Below are 9,826 nucleotides of genomic sequence, written 5' to 3' on the forward strand. Positions count from 1 at the left end.
TGGGAGTGGAGCTTCCTCTGGGTGTTTTGGGAATGACTGCAGATTTTGTGCCCAAGGTCTGCTCAGGGAACTGCTGGCCCAGACAGACTAGAAGCAACCCGAGCCACTGGCTGGCAGAGTTCCTGTGTGCCTGGGTCCTGCTGGTCCCAGTTACTCCTGGTGCTGGGGCAGATGTTATGTCCTCCTCACCTCTGATCTTGGGTGTGTTAGAGTGCCTGGGAGTGGAGCTTCCTCTGGGTGTTGTGGGACTGGCTGTGGAGCTTGTGCCCAAGGTCTGCTCAGGACACCAGCCCAGACAGAACAGAAGAAACCTGAACCACTGGGCTGGCGGAGTTCCTGTGTGCCTGGTCCCGCTGGTCCCAGTTATTCCTGGTGTTGGGACAGATGTTATGAGCTAGGAGTAGGATTTTAAAATCCACAGCCACAGTGACATACCTACTCCAACAAGGCCCCCATGACTGAATTTTTAAGAGGAGCTGAGATGTAGGTTACTTGAGGCAACTGTGGCTAGCAACTTACTCCATGCTTTTCTGTGTTGTTTCAACAGTCTCAGTGGACAAATTCTAAGAGTACTATTTCTGGGATTTTCAGGATCCAAACATGGGGCCCTGGAAGCCCCAATAAGTTAGGCTTGTCCACCATCCTTAATATACCACTTAGGAGACAAAATATAATCAGCAAGATGCCTCAAGGGGTAAAGGCACTTACCATAAAGCATGATGACTTGAGTTCAATTACCAGGTCCCAAGTGGTTGGGGAAAACTGACTCACAAGTTGTCCTCTGACCTCTTCACATGACCTGGAACAATCATCTCTTTCTCTCTCTCTCTCTCTCTCTCTCTCTCTCTCTCTCTCTCTCTCTCTCTCTCTCTCTCTCTCTCTGGCACACACATATAATTCCAGATTCAGAGGATCCAATCCACTCTTTTGATTTCCACAGGTACTACATGCATCTATTACTTGTACATACAGACATGCAGGAAAATATTCAAATGCATTAATAATATCTTTAAAAGGAGAGTAAGCCAGGTATGGTAGTGCACACCTTTAACTCAGGCTCAGGAAGCAGAGACAGAGGAGTCTGTGAGTTTGGAGCCAGCCTGGTCTACATAGAGAGTTCCAGCCCTATCAGGGCTACATAGTGAGACTTTGGGGAACAGATAATAATAGTTTAAGGTACAGAGAGGAGATTTATTCATTGTGGCTACACTTTGGAGAGTAGTTGGTCCATTTTCAGGATTCTGACATAAGCTTAAATAGATAGCAGTAGGTTTTGATAGGTAAGCGATCCTGGTCAAGGTGTGGTTTTGCCACATTGACCCATCAATGTCTCCATTCCAGTCTCTTCTGTAAGGTGGCCTGAAAGTTTTGGGAACCAAGTGAGATCCATTCTTGGGAGACAAGCTCCCTCTCTGCCTGGTATCAGGCTTTAGCTTTTCCTTCTCCCAGTAGGAGACTTCTAGAGGAATTCCAATTCCCTGGGGCTCATTGTCTCAATTATCTAATATCTAAAGGGAGGACCCAAGGGTCTCTCTGCAGAATACTTTCATTCTTGCCAGGATCATGTAGTTGGCCCCTCAGATCCTTCCTTGTGCTCATACAATACCCAGTGACTCACGTTGGAGACCTGTCACAGTCAGTGGGTTCAGTGTTTGATAAAGACAATGTCTCAGGAGACACGGGGCTGTATTCTGACTTCTGTGTCTTACCCTTTCCTGTCCCCAGACCTAAGTGTCCTAGCAGACCCAAGAGGAGGAAGATAGAGATGGCAGAGTTGATGCTGATGATGTCTTCTAATCAGAGAGATAGGAAGATGAAGGGCACAGAGATGGATGGGTCGGTCCTAGGGAAGCCCATCATTTGGCAGTGACTTGGCCTGAATTTTGTCCTGAAGGAAACTCTCAGGGTTGTGAGTCATCCTGAGGGTCACAGGAAGAGACCAGGTGGCTACACAGTGAGGTGACAGCTCAAAACCACAGGCAACTAGGCAGTGTCAAGAGTCAGCTGATATAAAGTTGGGTGTCTGTAGCCTATGCCTTCATTCCCAGCACTCAGGAAGTAAAAGCACGTAGATCTCTTGAGTTTGAGGCCAGGAGAGTGAATTCCACAGTATAGTTTTCTTCAGAGATTAAGGTAGGAAGAGAGAGAGAGAGAGACAGAGAGAGAGAGAGAGAGAGACAGAGACAGACAGAGAGATAGAGAGCCATAAACAAGCGTGTTAGCTGTTCATGTGGGCAGGGTAGGCATTATTTTATCGCCTGGGGCTCTTCACCAAACCACAGCCCCGACATGCAGCCCCAGACAAAACAAAATAGTCAAGACCTCTCCTCCACAGCATACCTGGAAGGCCTTGTGCAGATTCTTGGCTCACAAGTTGTTTCTCCCATGGCTGACTCATTCACCCACTTATTCTCTCTCCCCCGCAGAGAGCAATGAGCTGTGCCTTCCCACCTCAGAAGCTGAGTTGAAAGCAGCTTAGGAAAGGAGCACACTTTAGCTCACAAGCCCAAGTTACAGTCCATCTCAGCAGGGGAGTCTAGGCAGGAACTTCAGTAGCTAGTCAAAAGCAGAGACGTGTCTAGGTGAGGTGGCTCAGTGGTTAAGAGCACTTACTGCTTAGTCATGAGAACCAGAGTTTGTTTGTCAGGAGCCACAAACACCTGTAACTCCAGCTCTAAGGGTCAGCATTCTTCTAGGTTCTTTGGGTACCTGCACACATATGTATACACACACACACACACACACACACACACACACACACACACACACACACTCACACACACTCACACACTGGCTCTTGCACAGGAACCATGTTCTGTTCTCAGTACCCACATGGTGGCTCACAACCCTCTGCAATTCCACCTCCAGGGCATCCAATGCCTTCTTCTGACCTCTGAGGGCACAAGGCATGGACATGATGGACATACCTCCCTTTCTTCCTCCCTCTCTCCCTCCCTCCCTCCCTCCCTACAAGCAAAACATCCAAACAAGTAAAATAAATAAATCTAAAAATTTAAAAATAAGTAAATAAAATAAAAAAAAAGAAATCTTGAAACAAAAAGGAGCAAAGAGAGAATAAATGAATGCATGCTTTGTGCTTGGCAGTTCTTTCTATTCTTATACCATTCAGGGCCCCAAACTAGGAGCCGTGCTATCTACTTTTAGGCTGGGTCTTTCTGCATTAGTTAAGGCGATTAAGATAATCTCCATCAGATGTACCCACATGAGTTGTTGTTCAAGGAGGCCTCACAGTCTCCTACAGTACAGCCTCTTGCTATTCCTCTGGGGTGTCCACCAGAGCTGGTTGATAAGACTCTGTTGCTGAAGATATCACATGCTCTGAAGTCAAGTGACTGAGAAATCAGATCTGCTGGCCAGTTTTTATAGGGCAAGAAGGTGCCATGCAGGCTGCCAGGAGAGAAAAAGCACCAATGGTGGTACCCAGCTGGGAACCCTACGAACTAAACTACCAACCTTCCAGGTAAGATATGTCTATGGCTATCCTAGGGGAAACCAACCATTCTCCGATTGGTTTTAAGCCTGCTCCACAAGACAGAATTCATACCTGGCATTGTTAACTCAGTTAAAAATCCATGGCCAAGCAGGTATTCTGTCCTGGGTAGGGGGACTTACTACTACAGTTTAGCTAAGTCACCACAATGCCAAGGTACCTTACATTCATATTCATAGATGGATGCTATTCTGAGTTCTAGAGAATCTTTACAGGGAATGGTGGCAAGGGCGGAGATAGATACACGAGGCCTCTGTAGTGGTGCTTTCCTTTCTATCTTGTGCAGTAGCTTTCGGAGCATTGCTGGTAGTTCTTTGAAGGTCTGATGGAGTGAGGAAATGAAAGAATTAGGAGCTGGCTTTTATTTTGTTAGAGAATTATTTTATTTTATTTTAGGGGCTCGCTGTGTAGTCCTGGCTGGCCTGAAACGCATTGTGTAGACCAGGCGGGCCTTGAATAGAGATCCAGCAGTCCTGAGTCCTGAGGGATTAAAGGCATGTGCCACCACCACCCGGCCATATTTTTATTTCAATCTTGTTCTTTTCTAGGCTAGGCAGGTTGATCTCCAAAAGGCCTCTTGTATCTGAATTGCCACACTCCCCAGTTGGTGAAAATTTCCACTATGATTTTTATTAAAATGTTTTTGACAATGCCTTTAGTATGAAGTTCTGCCCCTTCTATGGCCCTGATTCTTGGATTGGTCTTTTCATAGTGTCCATCCATCTAGAAAGCACTGCTTATACGTCCCAATTCTTCAACCTTACCTTCCAGCTACCCGGCCTATCACTCATTCTATCCGCAAGGCTTCCTCACAGTACCTTATTTGATTGGTTGTGTTCTTCATATCCAGTATTTCAGCTTGTTTTTTTTTCTTTCTTAAGCATCTCCATCTCTCTGCTGAGTTCCTCTTTTATATGCTGGATTGATTTAATTTGTTTTTCACTTAGCTGTTTGTGTTCCCTCAGAATTCACCCAGGAGCTTATTTACAACTTCTTTCATTTCTTTAAACATACATATAATCTCTTTCTTTCTTCCTTCCTTCCTTCCTTCCTTCCTTTCTTTCTTTCTTTCTTTCTTTCTTTCTTTCTTTCTTTCTTTCTTTCTTTCTTTCTTTCTTTCTGAGATCTCATCTACTTTGCTCTACCTGGAGATCAAAACATAACTGCCCTGTGCTGTGTGCCACATCAGGCAGAGCTGCACCCCAGGCCCAGGGTACAAGATAAGATGATAGGTAAGGTCTAGCTTAGTAGGCAAACTATGTGGCTCTCACTGGCCTAGAACTCAAGTGGGTAGACCAGGCTGTCCTCAAACTCATGGAGATCTGTCTGCTTCTTCCTCCCAAATGCTGGGACTAAAAGGTGTGTACCGCCACATCTGGTCCCTGGGAAGCCAGGTTTTCAAGTCCTGTTAGAAATAGGTTTAGAGGTCTCAGGAAAATGATAACATAACCCCAGGTATTTTGGCAGGGCAAAAGTTTTACTGTTGCAGAAGGGTGCATAGCCTACTCAGCTATTAAAAACGATGAATTCATGAAATTCTTAGGCAAATGGAATAGAACTAGAAAATATCATCCTGAGTGAGGTAACCCAATCACAAAAGAACACACATGGTATGCACTCACTGATAAGTGGATATTAGCCCAAAAGCTCCAGATAACCAGGATACAATTCACAGACCACATGAAGCTCAAGAAGAAGGAAGACCAAAGTGTGGGTGCTTCAGTCCTTCTTAGAAGGAGAACAAAATATTCACAGGAGCAAATATGGAGATAAAGTGTTGATCAGAGACTGAAGGAAAGGCCACCCAGAGACTGTCCCACCTGGGGATTCATCTCATATACAGTTACCAAACTGAGACACTATTGTAGATGCCAACAAGGGCATGCTGAAAGGAGCCTGATATGGCTGTCTCCTGAGAGGCCCTGTCAGAGCCTTACAAATACAGAGGTGATATTCATAGCCAACCATTGGACTGAGTGCGGGGTCCCCAATAGAGGAGTTAGAGAAAGAACTGAAGGAGTTGAAGAGGTTTGCAACCAACCTCATAGGAAGAACAACAATATCAATCAACCAGATGTCCCCAGAACTCCCAGGGACTAAGCTATCAACAAAGGAGTACTGCATATGTAGCAGAGGATGGCCTTGTCATGCATCAATGGGAGGAGAGATCCTTGGTCCTATGAAGGTTTGATAGATGCCCCAGTGTAGGGGAATTAAGGGCAGAGAGGTGGGAGTGGGTGGGTGGAGGAACACCCTTATAGAAGCAGGGAGAGGGAGGATGTGATAGGGTGTTTCCAGGAGGGAGGAAAACTGGGAAAGGGGATAATATTTGAAATGTAAATAAAGAAAATATCCAAGAAAGAGAGAGAGAGAAAGACAGAGAGAGAGAGAGAGAGAGAGAGAGAGAGAGAGAGAGAGAGAAAGAGAGAGAGAGAGAAGGGTGCACAGCTATGTTAAAGTGAATGAGCAGGGCCAGGCGGTGGTGGTCCACGCCTTTAATCCCAGCATTTGGGAGGCAGAGGCAGGCAGATTTCTGAGTTTGAGGCCAGCCTGATCTACAAAGTGAGCCCCAGGACAGCCAGGGCTACACAGAGAAACCCTGTCTCGAAAAGAAAAAAAAAAAAATGTGAATGAGCAGGCACACTCAGTGGGTTTCCACTGGCTTCTTACTGCTAACACCCAGGGGTCAGAGCTCAGCCTCACAAGCTCATACAACTGGATAACATAAAGCAGTGCTGTTGGTGAGCAGTCTGCAGCCGTGAGCACAGAATGATGTTCACTTCAGGACAAAGGGTATTGTTTCTGGGGCTGGAAAGATGACTGAGAGGTTAGTTACTGCGTTAGTCCGCTAGCACAGTACCCATGTCAGGTGGCTCACAATCGCTCCAGGGGCTCTTGTACTCACATGCACATACCTATACATGTGCACACATATACACATAATTAAAAAATATTTTTAAAAAATCTAATGTGTTTCCCCTGTCTTATTTAACCCTGGTAGAAAAGACAGTATAGTTCTTTGTTCATACAGTCCCCGACCCACAGAGTTAGACACCACACAGACCCAGAGAGCTAGAAAAGGTGCCTAGTGAGAAATGAATCCTTCAGATGAAAGCAACAGAAGTTACTCATACAGATTGACAATCCTGTGAAGATGTTAGAGATGTTAAGGACCTAACAGGAGGCCTGCAGACATAGCAGCTGGCTGAGAAGGCATAGCACATGCCTTCCTCATAGGAGGCTTTTGGATTGCGCTCTAGCACTGAGGGGAGAAAAGGGGCCTGTAATTTAGAACATATATACCATCTAAATACTTCCATTTGTTCTCCATTATTTTCCACAGGCGATGGAAATTCCTCGAATGAACAGTACGAGCTGCTGTGGAGGGAGGGCGCTGTAGACATAGCCAGGAGGAGTTTTGATTGAAGTTTTGCACTAAATGGCAAACGTGGGAGGACATGCTGATGTCCGTGTTCTTCGGTGTCTGTGTGAAGTAATAGTAGGCAACTTTCAAATGCTAGGACGGGGAGATGGACACCTGTGAACATCCATCCATCATCTACCAATCACCTGTTTACTATTTAGTAACCATCTATTAACCTATCTGCTTATTGTCAATCACCTATCATTTATTTATCATCCCTTCGCTAATCATCTACTCATGGATTGTTCATCTATCCTCTATTTGTTTACATATCAATAACTTTTTATCTGTCTACCTATTATTTGTCTGTCATCTGTTTGTTTACCTACAATCAATAATCTATTTTTAGAGAGACAAAGAATGTGACGAATAATTGACCGGGATTAACTCTAGGTAAAGAGAACATCAGTGTTCGCAGGACGGTTTGAATTATTTCTACGCGTTTTCTAACTAAAAAGTCAAGTGCCGGCAGAGGGAGCGACGCCCTTCCTCGGGAGCTACTGTGAGCACCCCCTGGGGGTAGCTTTGGGAGACGCTGGTTCTGAGTGGGGCGCCAGGGCGCGGTGAGTGCTGCTTCGGGGGCTTCTGAAGACACAGTATTTCACCGTCAAGGCCTGGCAAGTTGCATGCTGGTGTTCATAAGTGCAGTATGGGTCTCTGTTAAAACAGGAAGTTACCGAATTAGATTAGTTGTATTTCTTAAAGATTTAGTCTGATCTTTCGTAAACCATGAAACTCCAAAAACCAGGAAACAACAAAGCAAAACGAGTACTTCCCTGACCGGGAATCGAACCCGGGCCGCGGCGGTGAGAGCGCCGAATCCTAACCACTAGACCACCAGGGAAGAGATAGTGATTGCCCTCTGGAGGCACTAGACTAGGTGACGACAACGGTGACGAATAACTGCAGTTCCGCTTGTGAACCAGAGACTAGGCAACCAGGCAGCCAGGCAACCAGGCGACCAGATGCCAGGGAGGACGCCACAACGCCGGAAGCTATGAGGAATATTGCAGGCGAGGGTGAGTTCCTGAACGGAGGAAAATAAAAAACACTTAGAGGGAAAAAAAAAAAAAGAGTTGTGTCAGAAGTGGGATTCGAACCCACGCCTCCATTCGGAGACCAGAACACCCGTAGGCAAGGCTTTCACCTTGAGTCTGGCGCCTTAGACCACTCGGCCATCCTGACACTCGATCGAGTGTGTCTTCTCTACTCTTCTTGAAGCCTGTGCTAGAGTCTTGACGCCTGTGCTGGAGTTGGCGCACTCCCTGGTCTCGGGCGTAGGAACTGGGGCTTCTTACTTTGCTTGAAGATTCCAGGCCAGCGCCAGACAGTAAAGCTGTATACACTCGCTATCTGCGAACTTCCAAATGCACTTCTGGGAGAGACGATAGCAGCACTGAGGTTATGGAGTTGCAGCCGAGCACCGCACCTAACTCTTGCTCCCCTGCAAATGCACCCAGCGTTCGGGGGACTGCCTGAGGCTGGGTTGGGGGCTCTGCGTTTACCTCTCCCAGCGACCTGGGTTAGGTGAGTGTCGCTCTAGCAGCGGCCATAGGACGCCGAGTGCTTTAGCTTGCAAAGGGAAGATCACAGACCGCCCTGCAGAGCAGCCTTGGACTCGTTTTCGGATGGCCTTCCGCTGAGTTCCTTCCTCTGAGACCACCCGTCCTTCCCGTTTTTTTTTTTTCTCCCTCCTCTTAACTTCTTTCTTCATCCTTGACTCCCTTCTTGCTCCACTTAACCCCAACTTTCCCTTTGCCCTAGTGAGTTGTTGAAGGAGATAATAAATACAGCTATGCAACCGGAGAGGGAACAAAATCAAAACAAACAAACAAACAAACGAACGAACAAAACAAAACAAAGCACAAAGCTATGAAAGGTAGATGAGCCAGAACTGCTGAGGAGGACAATTTTCTTTCGAGAAAACATTTCTCAAAAAAACTAATATATACAGGCACGAGGTGGAGGCGCTGGGATTGGTTCAGTGTTATCCTTTGCTGCACGGTGAATTCTGGAAACACGAGAACTAGTCTCAAAAACGAAATAAAAAAAGCAAAACAATAACACATGACCACATGACCCATCCAATCACGAGAGAGAGAGAGAGAGAGAGAGAGAGAGAGAGAGAGAGAGAGAGAGAGAGACAGATTTTATTCAATTAATAAATGATGCTAAGGGAAATATCCTGCCCTTGTTCAAATGATGAGGAAAGCTATTCTATTCAGACTATTGCAGAAGCAGAGAGAAAGAGACTGTTCAGATCTAGCAAAACAGCTGGGGCTTTGTAACCAAGGAAACGGTGTCCAGAGTGGGTGGAAAGTTCTTAAGAGTAGATGTCAAGGGCACTAAACAGATCCCACAGAATTCTTCCAAAAACCACGTCAAAGACTTAGGCATCAAAGGTGAGGGGTGATGAGCTTGATGTTCGACAAAAGGCCATCTTTCAGTGCATGGTTGATTGAGGGAGTTCTCTAAGGACTAATCCAGTAGGATAGCTAATCCAAGACAGGTGGGGGCCAAGGTTCAGGCCTAGTCAAAGAGCACGGAAAAGCTTAACTAAAAGTTGGTCAATGATGGATTTGTAGGATGTTAAAACCACACAGAGAAGAGTTTGAAGAGATTTTTAAAAGTAGCCCATGTAGCCAAAATAAATGAGTGAATAAATAAATACACGGTGTAAAGAGATTGCCAACAGATGCAGGGGAGTTCAGGCCCCAGCGCTTTACACTGTGGTGCCTGACATATGGCTTCTTGGCTATGACTGGTTTTTTTTTGTTTGTTTGTTTGTTTTTTGTTTTTATTTTATTTTATTTTATTTTCGAAACAGGGTCTCTCTGTGTAGCCCTGGCTGTCCTGGAACTCACTCTGTAGACCAGGCTGGCCTCGAACTC

At 45.8% G+C, this 9,826-nt stretch overlaps 2 non-coding genes across 2 annotated transcripts; both read right to left on the bottom strand.

Moving 5' to 3' along the window:
- Positions 1–7,707: 7,707 nt before the first annotated feature.
- Trnae-cuc lies at positions 7,708–7,779 on the bottom strand. Its single transcript has one exon. It is a non-coding gene; the product is annotated as a tRNA-Glu (tRNA).
- Positions 7,780–8,014: 235 nt separating this feature from the next.
- On the bottom strand, positions 8,015–8,120 carry Trnal-caa. Its single transcript has 2 exons — positions 8,083–8,120; positions 8,015–8,060 (listed from the first exon to the last, which is right to left on the bottom strand). It is a non-coding gene; the product is annotated as a tRNA-Leu (tRNA).
- Positions 8,121–9,826: the final 1,706 nt, after the last annotated feature.

This window comes from Mastomys coucha, unplaced genomic scaffold (genome assembly GCF_008632895.1).
Source record: "Mastomys coucha isolate ucsf_1 unplaced genomic scaffold, UCSF_Mcou_1 pScaffold5, whole genome shotgun sequence".
Classification (NCBI taxonomy): domain Eukaryota; kingdom Metazoa; phylum Chordata; class Mammalia; order Rodentia; family Muridae; genus Mastomys; species Mastomys coucha.